The sequence below is a fragment of the Armigeres subalbatus genome, chromosome 2, assembly GCF_024139115.2.
Source record: "Armigeres subalbatus isolate Guangzhou_Male chromosome 2, GZ_Asu_2, whole genome shotgun sequence".
NCBI classification, from domain to species: Eukaryota; Metazoa; Arthropoda; class Insecta; order Diptera; family Culicidae; genus Armigeres; species Armigeres subalbatus.
The window spans coordinates 403653970-403667560 of record NC_085140.1 but is presented as its reverse complement, the minus strand read 5'-3'; positions in this window follow the sequence as shown (position 1 = coordinate 403667560).

The window sequence follows — 13591 nt, the reverse complement described above, 5'->3', positions numbered from 1 at the left end:
CGAGCTGGCCAATGCGGCGGATGCAGCTGCTCGATATTATCATGGCTATTGACCTGTGACATGCAGAAATAGATGCATGAAATCACGATTACAGAATTCGTAGGATGAAGATTTTGTAGGAGTGCTTCTTTCGAACGTCAAGTTTGCCGTGTCGATGCTGTGAAGTGGAGTTCTAAGTATCATTTTATTTTTCATGTTCTTCTTATTACTATATGTTTCATTTGTTTTCTGCACGGCAAATTTGCTTTTCACGTGAAGTTATTTCCTTAATTTCTCAACGTGCAAATCAAAATGGCAAACGTTATTTCTCTGCCGCGCCTATCTGTGAGGTACACGGAGAAACACGTTTACTCATTAATGGGTACTTTTTCTTTGTTATCTCTTTCGCTCTGCTGAAAAATTTACCTATTTTGGGAGAATAAGTGGATCTACTCATTTAAATGAGCTCCGATGTATGGCTCCGATGCATGGCCAATTAAAAGTATTACTGTACTGTTTTCTCAAGGAAAGATTTGATAAGGGGCGCGCTTTCAATGAGATTGCTCTCTGTGAAGGGTCTAAATAGCGGGACCGTGTCATGTACTCTTGGAAAAACAAAACAAGAACTGTATCGAAACCGATATTTCATTGCTTCTCAATAGTAATGGAGTAATTCGACATACACTTAAACACTACACGCAAAAAAAGGCGTTCCCGAATTCGTGTACTAGAAAAAATACACCGTGATTTAATTCATGGATTCGGGAACACCAGTCACGTTTTTCAGAACGTTCAAGAAAACGTGACTGTATTTCCGAATCCGTGACTGTTGTTCCCGAAAAAAAACACCGTGAACTCGTTAGTTCACGAATTCATGAACGCTTTTTTTTGCGTGTAAGGATACGGGGAATGCTACAATAGATCTAATAACTGGTCGCAGTGGCACACCCGAACAGAAACAAAAGCACACATTCCATTGACATCCCCATTGATCATCTCCTTGACACAGAGAATATGTATTCCAAATTTTAAGTCGGTCAAAGGGCTCAGAAACTAAACTGAATTGATCATTTCCAAAGAATACCCCTTTTCCAAAAATTATTGCAATTTTTAACAATTTATGTTATTTTATGGGCAGATCCATTGTTTACGTAACGCAAACATTGTGCATTTTCAAGAAACCCTCCCTCTATGTCACACTTTTTCTATGACACATCTAAACATTTTGTATAGATCATCACACTTAGCTCACCCCCCCCCTCCCTTCCCTCTGAGCGAAATGTAATTTGTGGACGCTCAATAATGCGCTAAACGCCGAACGCTAAAATGATAAATGATTGTGGGAAAAAAACAACAAAGCAAAAATAATAAATTGTTCACGCGAAGAAATTTATTTGTTTTTGGGAAAATACAAATATAAATGATTATGTTTGTCTGAAAAAGAGCATCCAACGCCAAAAACAAATTAAAATCTCATTTCTCCAATATTCCCCACGTGCGACGTCTCCCCTTGAGGTGTGCTGTCTCACCCGGATTTGATTTTTTCATTCAAATGTAAATAGTACAGTCTGATGTTATTTGTTTTGCCAAAGACGATCGTTACAAAATTCAATAGTGATCTACAAGGCTTTACCTTTTTTCGAATGTAACCTGTTGCAAGAAAATCGGTTAAAGATTACTATATGAAAAGTTGTCTAATGCTTTAACACTATGGGTCTCCGAGGCTTCTATAAAAGGTGTGGATTCTCACCCTACATACAAGCATAAAACACTAAGATTTTTATGTAGTATACACATAAGAGTGATTCAAATTTTGATTTTTTTGCTCCCCCATGCTTAAACGATTGCATTTGCCTTTTTATTAACCCACCTAAATTTTTAGCTAATTTGGAAGTAAATTGAGTGAGCACGCGCGGTTTGAAGTTTGTATGAAAATTGCTATGAAAACAGTAACTTTCTTGGAAAACCGTTCCCCAACGCTTCCCTTTAAGCTCTAAAAACATATGAGTACATCGGCAACATAGGAAATTTTACAATGAAACAGGCCGTCTTTGTTGCGAAACGATTTGATGCTCACAAGAAAAGTTATTAAGGAAATACTGAATCGTGGAAAATTCAATTTAACACGTAAAAGAATAACATCAATATCAATAATGAGCAGTTTTGTTTTCTTCATAACTTTGCTTCCAAACGAGAAATCGCTTCGCAACAACAACTGCCTTTCAGCTTGAGAAGTATTCTGTGTAGGCAATGTGTTGATTATATTTAAATAGTTCATGGGCCACCTCACGGAACGGTCTTCCACATAAGGGTCAGTTTTCACAGTAATTTCCATACAAACTTCAAATGACGTGTGCACAGTCAAATTACATCCAAAATTGCTAAAAATTTAAGAGGATTATTAAAATGGCAAATGCAATCGTTTAAGCATAGGGGGCCAAAAAAGTCAAAATTTGAATCACTCTAATACACATATATGTTGAAAATGATTTTTTTGCCCTCTGTTCTCCCCAGAACTGGAAGTAATTTGCCTAAATACAGATCAAGAATGCATCAAGATTACGTTGAAGGCCATTTCCGTTCGTCAATAGACAATTTGAAACACTTTTAAAATAATGTTGCAGTACTTTATCAATCGAAAATGAATGTCAAAAAATATCTGCTTATGTTTGTCGAAGCAAAATGTAAAATTTGCTAAATATGCTAATTAGCACAGAAAGATCCGATGATGATACAGAAATGTTTTAGCCTTCGATAGTGGGACTGACGGTTCCAATTTGTTGAAGTCAAATTCATGTACCTATTTATCATCGGTGAACCGTATCGGTGTTGACTTATTGAAATATATTTCCTGTTCTTAATTTTGTTCGCTTTTAACTTTTGTTTTAAATTTTATTCGCATTTAATTGAGGATACTCATTATAAACGGATTACTATCATGCAAACAATAATAGCAGTGTGCGGAACAATTATGATCCCCGCTTTCCTGCCTATTCAACACTTCAACAGTTTATTTTTCTTCCCGAATATTGATTGCATCTGGTATCCAATATTAGGCAATTCAAGGGGTGGCACCCCAGGCCATAATCGTGAAAATGAGGTGGAAGGTTGTAATGATACAACTCGAATTAAACATTGATAGTAATCTATATACTGATTGGCAACACCAGTGATTGGGAATCGTGTTAGGGTGAGCTGAGGATGATGTGGACTCTTCGATGATTACAAACTTATTTAAAGGTAAGGATGCCGTTTTGAAGAAGTTTTCCAATGCACTATAACCTTGTAAGGAATAACTAACCTACATGTTGTCTCAAGTTTTATCAGATCTATCACAACCAGCGAAAATCAGGAGCTGTTTTTATTCTACAGCAGACACTATATGCCCCTTAAAAATATAAAAAAATGGGTTAAACATACGAGGAGACTTCTAGACCAACATTTGAAAAGGGCGTAACAGCCAAAATTTATTCCTTCTGATTCCTCGTCCACATATATAGCTATATATGTAGACGAAGAATCAGAAGAAATAAATTTTGGCTGTTACGCCCTTTTCAAATGTTGGTCTAGACTTATTAGGAGGCCTCAGACGCCACCGCCGCGAATAAATGTTCTGCCGAAATCATCGCTAACGGCTATCGACGCTACCGTTGCTAGTAGGTACTTAAATTGTCTGGCACTCAGAAAATTCGTCCTAAATCAACTATCTTCTGTTGATGGTGATTATTCGCGCGGGAAGGCTCGATTATTTAGATTTGTGAATGATTTTATCAACATTGGTGACCATCGGAATGGATGCTGCAGAAACTTTGGAAGCCTGTTGCGGTGTTGATCTCAGGGGACTGAAGAGAAGGCTAATACGCCTACCCACCATTCATTGAATATGGCGCACAATGTTTTTGTTTTAATTTCGTTTAATTCATGATAACAATCCTTCGGAAGTATCGACAGGCTATTTTTCCACATAAAAAAGCCATATATAAACTACTTGTTTATACACCACGATGTTAGACCATAAATACATTACTAGACCTCAGGGGCTTTCTCTAAAGGCATGCGATGGCCATACTGGTGTCCACCAGTTGGGTCGCAAGAGAAAACAGTTTCTTTGAGTTGTCGAATGGCTTAAGGGTTGGACCCAGAAGCGTCGAGCTCAAAAGTCAGAATTGGTCTGCCCTTCTTTATTGAATTACTGATATTTATATGTTTACAATGATAGGAGGTAACTTGTTGCGTCGTGTGAGACAACGGGAGTGACAAATAAACCCAAAGTGCTCATCCTTGCGCCCTCAGCAATATCGGTTATTGCCGTAGTCAATTTGGCTTGGCTTTGTAATTTGATTCCTTCGAACTACATGCTATCGGCTCCGGACCTCACAAGCGGAGGTAGAGAAAGAGGCGATAGAGCAATGTAGCTTGATGGTGAATGACTTCCATATGTGCCGTTTTAAATTGCATAGCATGCATCTCTATGCTCGATGATTGATTCGGTGCTAGGATGGCTTGGTATGTGATTGTTCTGTTTATGGTTATGGGGTTTATTAAAATAATGGTAATATGGTATGCTACACCATCCCCCTTTGGGAGAATAATGAAATTATTCTGAAAAAAAAAGAATTGTCTTCCTCCAGTTGACTCTTACATGTTTTTTTTTGTTTGCTTGCTTTCACTATAGATTTTTCATTATTTATAATCAGTTTATAAGGGTCTTGTTAAGTTTGTATGTTACTAACCGAATTTTGCACTCCTCAGCGTATAGCTGGGAACTTTCACCTACCTCATCTTTTTACTTATTTTTTGACTTTATTATTTTTTGTGAGAGGTTAGGCTCGGTAGAACTCTAGTAAAACTAACTATTTAAAATCATGATTTGATTATCCTATTTTTGTGTACTGTTATAATTTTTCCTGAAAGTATGTGCTCTATTTCACAATTTGGTTCATCAATTTTTGTAATTTTGTATGGTCCAAGATAAAATGAATCTAGTTTTCTCCTATTCTCGTTTTTCAAATAAATTATATCATTAACTGTAACAACAATTGGGGTGAGATTATTATCGAATAGTTCTTTTCTTAGGTGTTTGTGTTCTATTAATTTTTGTTTTGTTATTTCTTGTGATCTTCGAAGTTTGTATTGTAATTCATTTTTATATAAATCAAAGTTATATATAGGTTCATTTTTGTTTTGAATAATATCCTGGGGAAGGGTTGCTTTTTTGCCAAAAACTAACTCGAATGGGGTAAAATTATGATTTGTGTGAGGGGTCGTATTGTATGAAAATTCGTAAAATTTTATCCATTCATCCCAATCTGATTGGTGTTCATTAGTGAAGGATCGCAGATACTCATTGAGACATCTGTGGTTTCTCTCTAATGAACCAATTGATTGTGGGTGATATGGTGTTGAAAAGGTTTGCTTGATTTGGAGTAATTTACTAATTTGCTCAAGTACTTCATTATTGTATTCGGTACCTTGATCAGAACGTATTTCGAGAAAATTTCCGAAAGTTAAAATAAAATTTTCAACTAGTGCTCTAGCAATGGTGTTGGCTTCCTTGTTTTGAATCGGTATCAGTGTAATATATTTTGTTAAATCGCATTGGATTGTAATAATGTAGCGATTGTTTCTATTGGATTTGGTAATGGACCTACGGTATCTATAGAAATTATTTCGAACGCGCTCGATGGTGTTGTTGTTATAACCATCGGCTCTTTTGTATGCTTGATAATCTTGTTTCTTTTGCACAATTCGCAGGCCTTGACGAATTGAGCAATAGATCTTTTCATATCGTGCCATTTGTATTTCTCACGGAGTCTAAGGTACAATCGAAATTGACCTACATGTCCTCCAGTGGGTGTGTTATGATGATTACTTAATAACATTTGAATGTCAGTTGGGTTGTGTATAAAGATTGGCTCTTTATAAATAATAATTTTTATGTTTTTAATAATTTGTTAGAAATTATTTTAAATAAATTTAATGGTACCATGGTAAAAATGAAATCATTTGTCGACAATGCTAGCTCTTTTATATTCAATCTTTTGTAATTTTCTCAATTTCTGGAAGAGCACACTCGAATGCGTGACTTCCATTTCTAACGTCTTGATGCACTTGTGCAACAATCGTTTTGCTATTTTTCTTCGTTATCATCAATTTCAAAGTATTGTCCACTACGGCTGTGCACAGCTTCATCATATTTCTTGTTTCCGTAGTGCACTCTGTTTCATATGTTGAGAGATGATCAGTCTTCTCATTTATATTTTCATTATATTTCATTTCATTTTCATTATTTTTGGTTGATTTTTGCGCATTTCTGGTCATTGACCTGGTATTAACTAACAATATATTACAATTTTTAATTCTTCGGATGTAGTAGCTATTCGCGATAATGCGTCAGCTACAACATTTTCCTTACCTCTAATATATACAACATCGTAATCGAATCCTTCCAGATCTATACGAATTCGGGTTAATTTCGATGTAGGATTTTTAATTCGAATAGATACACAAGAGGTCTGTGATCCGTTCGTACTGTAAATCTTCTTCCATACAAATAGGCTTCAAAATAATTTATAGCCCAATGTATGGCTATTAGTTCCTTCATTATAGTTGGCTTATTTCTTTCTGCTGGAATAAACGTTTTGCTAGCAAAGGCTATTGGTTGTTCTCCTGCTTCAGAAATTTGCGACAAGACAGCTCCGCATCCAATGTCTGAGGCGTCGGTCGTTAATATGAATTTTTGGTGAAATCAGGGTATTGCAACAGTTTCGGTGACATTAAGTGTTGTCTTAAAATATCAAATGCATTTTGACATTTTTCAGTCCAATTGAACATAGCATTCTTCTTCAAAAGTTGGTTTAGTGGATGAGCTATATCAGCAAAATTTTCTACAAATCTGCGATAATAGTTGCAAAAGCAACAAATCTTCGCACTTCATCTGAATTTTTGGGAATGGGATAGTTCTTGATAGCTTCAAATTTTGAGTCATCAGGTAATATCCCTTTATCAGTTATTTTATGACCAAGATAGGTCACTTCAGTTCTCAAAAATTTACATTTAGATAAATTCAATTTCAAATTATATTTTCTCATTCGGTCAAATACTGATGCTAAGTTTGATAAATGATGCTTCAGTGAGCATCCAATCACAACAATGTCGTCAATATAAATGAAAGCACGTTCAGGTGTTAGACCTGCCATCGCAATGGCCATCATCCTTTGAAAACTATTTGGACTAATATTCAATCCAAATGGTAATCGTTTGAAATGATAGTGCCCAGAGTTAGTAGAAAAAGCAGTGAATTTTCTAGAATCTCTGTCTAATGGAATCTGATGAAATCCTGACATCAGATCTAGTGTACTAAAAAATTTGGCTCTACCAAGTTGATCTAATATACTTTCAATTCTTGGTAGCGGAAATTTATCCGGCATAATTTTTTTGTTTAATTGCCTAAAATCAACAACTAAACGCCATTTTTTATTTGAATTATCTGACTTTTTTGGTACAAGTAATATTGGAGAATTGTATGACGAAACTGAGGGTTCAATTACGTCATCTTGTAACATTTTATGAATTTGTTTTCGATTTCCTCGCCTTGGGCGTGGATTGTTTTGTAATTTGGTATATACACAGGAACATTATCATTTAAATTGATGTTCTGCGTATAAAATTATTGGTTGATAATATTTCATCTTCCAAGTTAAAAATGTCTTCGTACTGCATAATCAATTTTTCAATTTCTAGTTTAGCATGTGGGCTAATATGTTTAGTATCCATATTTTTCAAAATATTGTTTCGTCTAATGGTTTTATCAATTGAATTTTTCTTGTGTGAGACCACTTGGAAATTGCTAAGTGGTTCCATAAGAGGTTTGAAATCTGTATATGCAATATAAACTGATTTAGCGGTAGTGTTAATGAATTTCAGAATTGGTTCTTTAGCTGATATAATTGTATTTCCACAGAAAACTCCAGGTTGAATTTCCTGTGAATGTACAACCATATCTTCTTTCAAATTTTGATTCGGCATACAGCGGGTAATTTCACATCGAGGTGGTAAAAAGAAATTGTTTTGGAAATTATCTTCTATTGGTATTGAAATATTCTGATTATTTATGGTAAATGATAAAATCCATGGTTCATAATCTATTTTACATTTATATTTTGTAAGAAAATCTCTTCCTATGATTCCGTCGGTTGGAATCTGGAATTCGTTTTTAACTATATGAAATTTATGCTCAATATGACTCCCATCGACTAGTATGTTAGCGTAGGTGGAACCAAGTGAGCTTGCTTTATCGTGTCCAATACCTGTAATAATGCATTTTTCCTCCGGATAAAATATGTGGGTATGTTTAACTCTGTTTGCCTTTTTTAATAGATATATCTGCACCTGTATCTACAATGAAATTGCATCGACTATCTGATAAATCGAGTGTTAAATTGATGTAATTTGAAATAGACGCATTTATTGTGTATGAAGACCAAACGGTGTTCCTAAAAAATTGTGATTTTGGCTTATTGGTTGTTGTTGGGCTTGTACTGGTTGTGCTATAGCCTGTTGCTGACCGGATTGATTTGGAACTTGGAATCCAGGTTGCATGTAATATATTGTTTGTCGACCTCTTTGGTGGAAGTGTCCCCTTGAACTTCCATATCCTCGTCTATTCCACTCATGTCTCTGGTTTGGGAAGCGTTGTTGGTAATTGTAATAGGAGGATTGGGATTGATTGAAATTGTTATTATTACTACGCCAGTTCCCACTAAATCTGTTGTTAGGATTAAAATTTCCTCTCCTTTGGGTAAAATTGCTATCTCGTCCACGGCCTCGATTATATTGGTTCCCGTTTGCCAAAAATACCTGAGCATGCATGGGGTTTGAGTTCCTAGATTTATCTTCATTAGTTTTTTGCATTGCGTCGTTCTCTTGTACTTTCTGAACTGCATCATTCAACTTAGTAAATGTTCCGGCGCGTAATATTGTTTTTATTTCGGGATTCTTTGCTCCAGCAATTAGAGCATCGACACCACTTTTGGTAGCCATTTGTGATGCTACGTCTGCTGGTATTTTATTACGTATATATATAGACTTGAGCTCTTGAGCTAGCTTCTCCACTTCGGTACAAAAATCCTCCGTGGAAGACGATTGCTTGATACACTTAAGCTTTGCTAACACATTTTCAGCTGTAATTTTTGATGAACAATTTGCCTTTAACGCATCGGTTAATTGTTCGAGCGTTGCGTTTTCGGGAATTGATTGTCTAGCTGCCCTGTAGTCCTAGTTTTGACAAACCTAACGGCGGTTGCTAACGCTGCATCTTTGATTGCTTGTGTAGCGCTCGCATTATCGCTGTTAACTATATCGATAAAAAGTTCAACTGAATCCAGAAAAGAGTCTAGATTTGTTGGATTACCGTCATACATACTGATCAAAGTGGAACCAGTTTTAATGTTTACTTTCGCCATTTTTAATTCAATTGTTTTCTTCAGTTTGTTAATAAAAAGAAATATACATGCTAATGTAAATACGCTGGTTTTATGAATTGCTGCGAAGTCAAGTTTAGATGAAATTAAAATATGTACATTACTATAAGTTTGTCTAAGACATTTGGTTAAAAATTTTAATTCAGACTCCTCTATTTTAGTTTCGATCTCAGCAAGAGCATTCGTAGCTTTACTGTAAATAAGCTTTGCGTTATTCAATTTTTGATTCAAAGTTAGTTGCATATATTTTCTGTTTGGAGCTTTGTTTAGGTTACTCAGGATATTATTCAAACTCTTTAAACCTGTTTCGATTATAAGTCTGTTTTCAGATATTTTCATAATAATTGTGTTTCGTAATAGATAAAAATATAATATAAATAATTCTTTACGGAACAAACTCACTTGGATGTCTGCATCATTGGATTACGTTTTTCGCCATTTCCATGTTTTCCTTCCAGTCTCGCAGTTCCTCGCACAGCCAGTTGAACAGCAACATCATCAAGAATATTGCCACACCAAATAATAGTCCATCCTTCCTGCTGATTTCCATGTTGGTCTCTATGTCAAAGCACTTCACTTTATATGTTCATGTTTCTGGTTCTTTTAAACTGATGCTATGGAAGCAAGCGAAACTGCTCGCTTAATGGCTTCCTGAGTTCGAAGTCTTTCGAACTTGATCATGACGCGATAAATTGCGTAAAGGAGCACAAGCACTAACACTGTAGTTCCGATGTACACGAGTTTCGTTGTCGCGTCAGCTGATCTTTCTAAATGAGCTGTTTGCAGTACATTTGCATTCACTATCTTAATAATTTCTTCTGGTACCCTTCGTGGGGCAGGGGTTGTAATTTCGTTACCCATTTTAAGTTTTTTTTTTAAGCAATGGTCACTTTTTTAAAACACTAGTCCAATTATTTGTCCACCGATGCCACACTGCATTGCTTCATGGTGGGTTTTCACTCCCATCCGCGTGAACATTATTAAACTGCCGCCTACCGTTGGCAGAAAGAATGTTGCCCACTGCGTTAGTTCGTTTCGTCGCGCGTTAATTGTTGTTTGTAACGAAAATGATTTTGTGCATGGCCTAATTTTGATGGTTACTTCGTCCTTTTCGCGCACTAGCACTTCAGTGTATAGTTCTTCTTCTAATTTCTCCAGGAGTTTATTAATCACATTGTTCACCTTTATTTTTACGATTTCATCGCTGGATCTTCCTATCTTTGTTAGGGTAAGTTTAAGTTCACTTATTGTTGCCATTGATGATTACTTTTATAACGCACTTTTACGCAGGAACACTGCCTCAGGGGTCGCCATATAAACTACTTGTTTATACACCACGATGTTAGACCATAAATACATTACTAGACCTCAGGGGCTTTCTCTAAAGGCATGCGATGGCCATACTGGTGTCCACCAGTTGGGTCGCAAGAGAAAACAGTTTCTTTGAGTTGTCGAATGGCTTAAGGGTTGGACCCAGAAGCGTCGAGCTCAAAAGTCAGAATTGGTCTGCCCTTCTTTATTGAATTACTGATATTTATATGTTTACAATGATAGGAGGTAACTTGTTGCGTCGTGTGAGACAACGGGAGTGACAAATAAACCCAAAGTGCTCATCCTTGCGCCCTCAGCAATATCGGTTATTGCCGTAGTCAATTTGGCTTGGCTTTGTAATTTGATTCCTTCGAACTACATGCTATCGGCTCCGGACCTCACAAGCGGAGGTAGAGAAAGAGGCGATAGAGCAATGTAGCTTGATGGTGAATGACTTCCATATGTGCCGTTTTAAATTGCATAGCATGCATCTCTATGCTCGATGATTGATTCGGTGCTAGGATGGCTTGGTATGTGATTGTTCTGTTTATGGTTATGGGGTTTATTAAAATAATGGTAATATGGTATGCTACACATACAAACACAAAAGGCTCGATCTACCTCAACTAATTGCAAGTTTTTGCCAGGAGAAGTTAATTGTCGATAATTAGCACTAACTGCGTACGAACCAATCACCCAAATGAGCAGCTGAATTCGGGTATACCACCCAGAAACTGGGTACCAAAAACAGAAGTACCTACCAAAAACGATGTTGGGTAGAGTGCCATTGTACCGCGGATGACAGGCGTTTCACCCTCCTGGTTGATCTATACCAACGTGTGGCCATAATCAGCAGCACTCAGTTGACATTTTCTGACGACTTTCTGGGGTATGGTCCTTGTCTTGAGCCTATTTTAGCATCTCCGCAGAGCAGCGCATTGAATGACAACAGGTCCGGCTTCAAGACCATCACTGACTGGTTACCTGGATTCCAACTGTACGACTGGTTACCGGGTTGCTGGATCAACACTAAAATCGTTTACATATGTTTTGTCTATGTTACTTTCACCGACTAGTTTTTAACTTCAAACCAAAATTTAATAAAATTTCTAAGTGTTAGTTATAAGTTTTATCAATCATTCTTTAATTAAACTTTGCCTATGGAAGGTCCCAAGCTTGGACCTGAGGGTTCCCATTTTGAACCCCCTGGCCCTTCCAATAAAGATAAAAAAAATCTGACAATTGTTATTGTCGGCCGCAAGATGCGAACAATCATTTGGTTGCTGAGGCTGTTAGTGTTTATAAAGAAGCATCAAGAAGCGCAAATCGATTCTTTTCATGATCACAATTTTGATCGGAAGAGACTTGATTTGAGACGAATTTTATTTAAAAAGATAAACCATTTTATAGCAATGATGACGTCGGTTCCGATTACAAAGGCATCAGTTATGATGGCTGTTAGCGGAGGTTGCTGGAGTAAATAGTAGGAGAAGTAGCCATTCAGCGGTAGAAAGTGAGATTTTTTCGTCAGATTCAGACATTTGGTTGTAGCAAATGCGTATTAGGGGAAATGACGGCTTTGGCAGGTTTTGTTCTATTATTGTCAGGGGGTTTTTGTTGACCAAATTTTATAATATTCGGCAACAATATTCTTTGATTTGCAAATAATGTTTAGGCCAAATTTAAGCATGATTGGTTATAGAAAATAAATCAGACCTCGTTTTTTGACTCGCAACGACAAAGTCGGAAAAAGCGTAAAGAATAAAATTTGAATAAGCGTCATCAAACTCATACTGATAATATTATGAATTCATTTTTAATTCATTGCAGTCATTCAGAGTCAGAAAAATGTCTGGCTGTTCTGGTGTTTGTTAAAAGCAATTATTTTCAATAATGTGCATTTTCACTATCGTCAACAAAACTCGAGTCGGAGTCTTGTAAAAGAATTTCACTTCAGTACTGCCGTACTGCTGCCCCGACGATTTACCACTGAAATGCTACAGACGCCATCCCTACTGAGGCATTCCACGGGGGCATGTCAGTCGATCCTGAGCGACCATTTCGAAAATATTTGAAACTCTGCACAGTTTTTCAATTTCATCTAAATCGTCATTTTTCGATATCAAATCTTAATATTGAGTCACGACTAACTTTTCAAAAGGGTGTATGTGAAAATGGTTCAAAAATATTTAAAAAGCTGCACAGCAAAAACGGAATGTTCGATTGTTATGATTTTTTCAGCAAAGTTAGACAACTAAATGGTGATTCTTAAGAAAATGTGCACAGTAAAAAAACATTTTTTGCCTTTAAAATATCATTTTTGTCACAAAAACTCAAATGTCTCAAAACCCTATCTTTTTCGAACGTAATTTTTTAGGGAAAACGGTCCATTATATTAGCTATCTACCATAAAAATTTGGTGATGGTAAACTAATAAACAAAACCGTTATGACATTTCAAACATTTCACCATTTTCACATTTAGTAAAAAAAAATTTTCTGTGTAAGTTATTTCGAGAATTGCAGTTTGATGCAGATTTTATTGTTAAGGGACGTGATTTAAACAAGTTGTTTTCATGATATTTTGATTTAATTATTCATAGCATCTATAAGAAACTTAGACACGATCCAGTGTTGTGATCAAAAGTATTGATAGTGTCATAATTTTCATTGCACGTGACTGGCGAAAAATTCTTTTAATAGTGTTGAAACCTGTTGATAATAACGTTGATAGAAACATATCAGAAATGTTATTTTTAAGACAAAAGCTGCAAAATCAAAGATTTATATACACGTGTACGTCTATAGTTTACCTGCAAA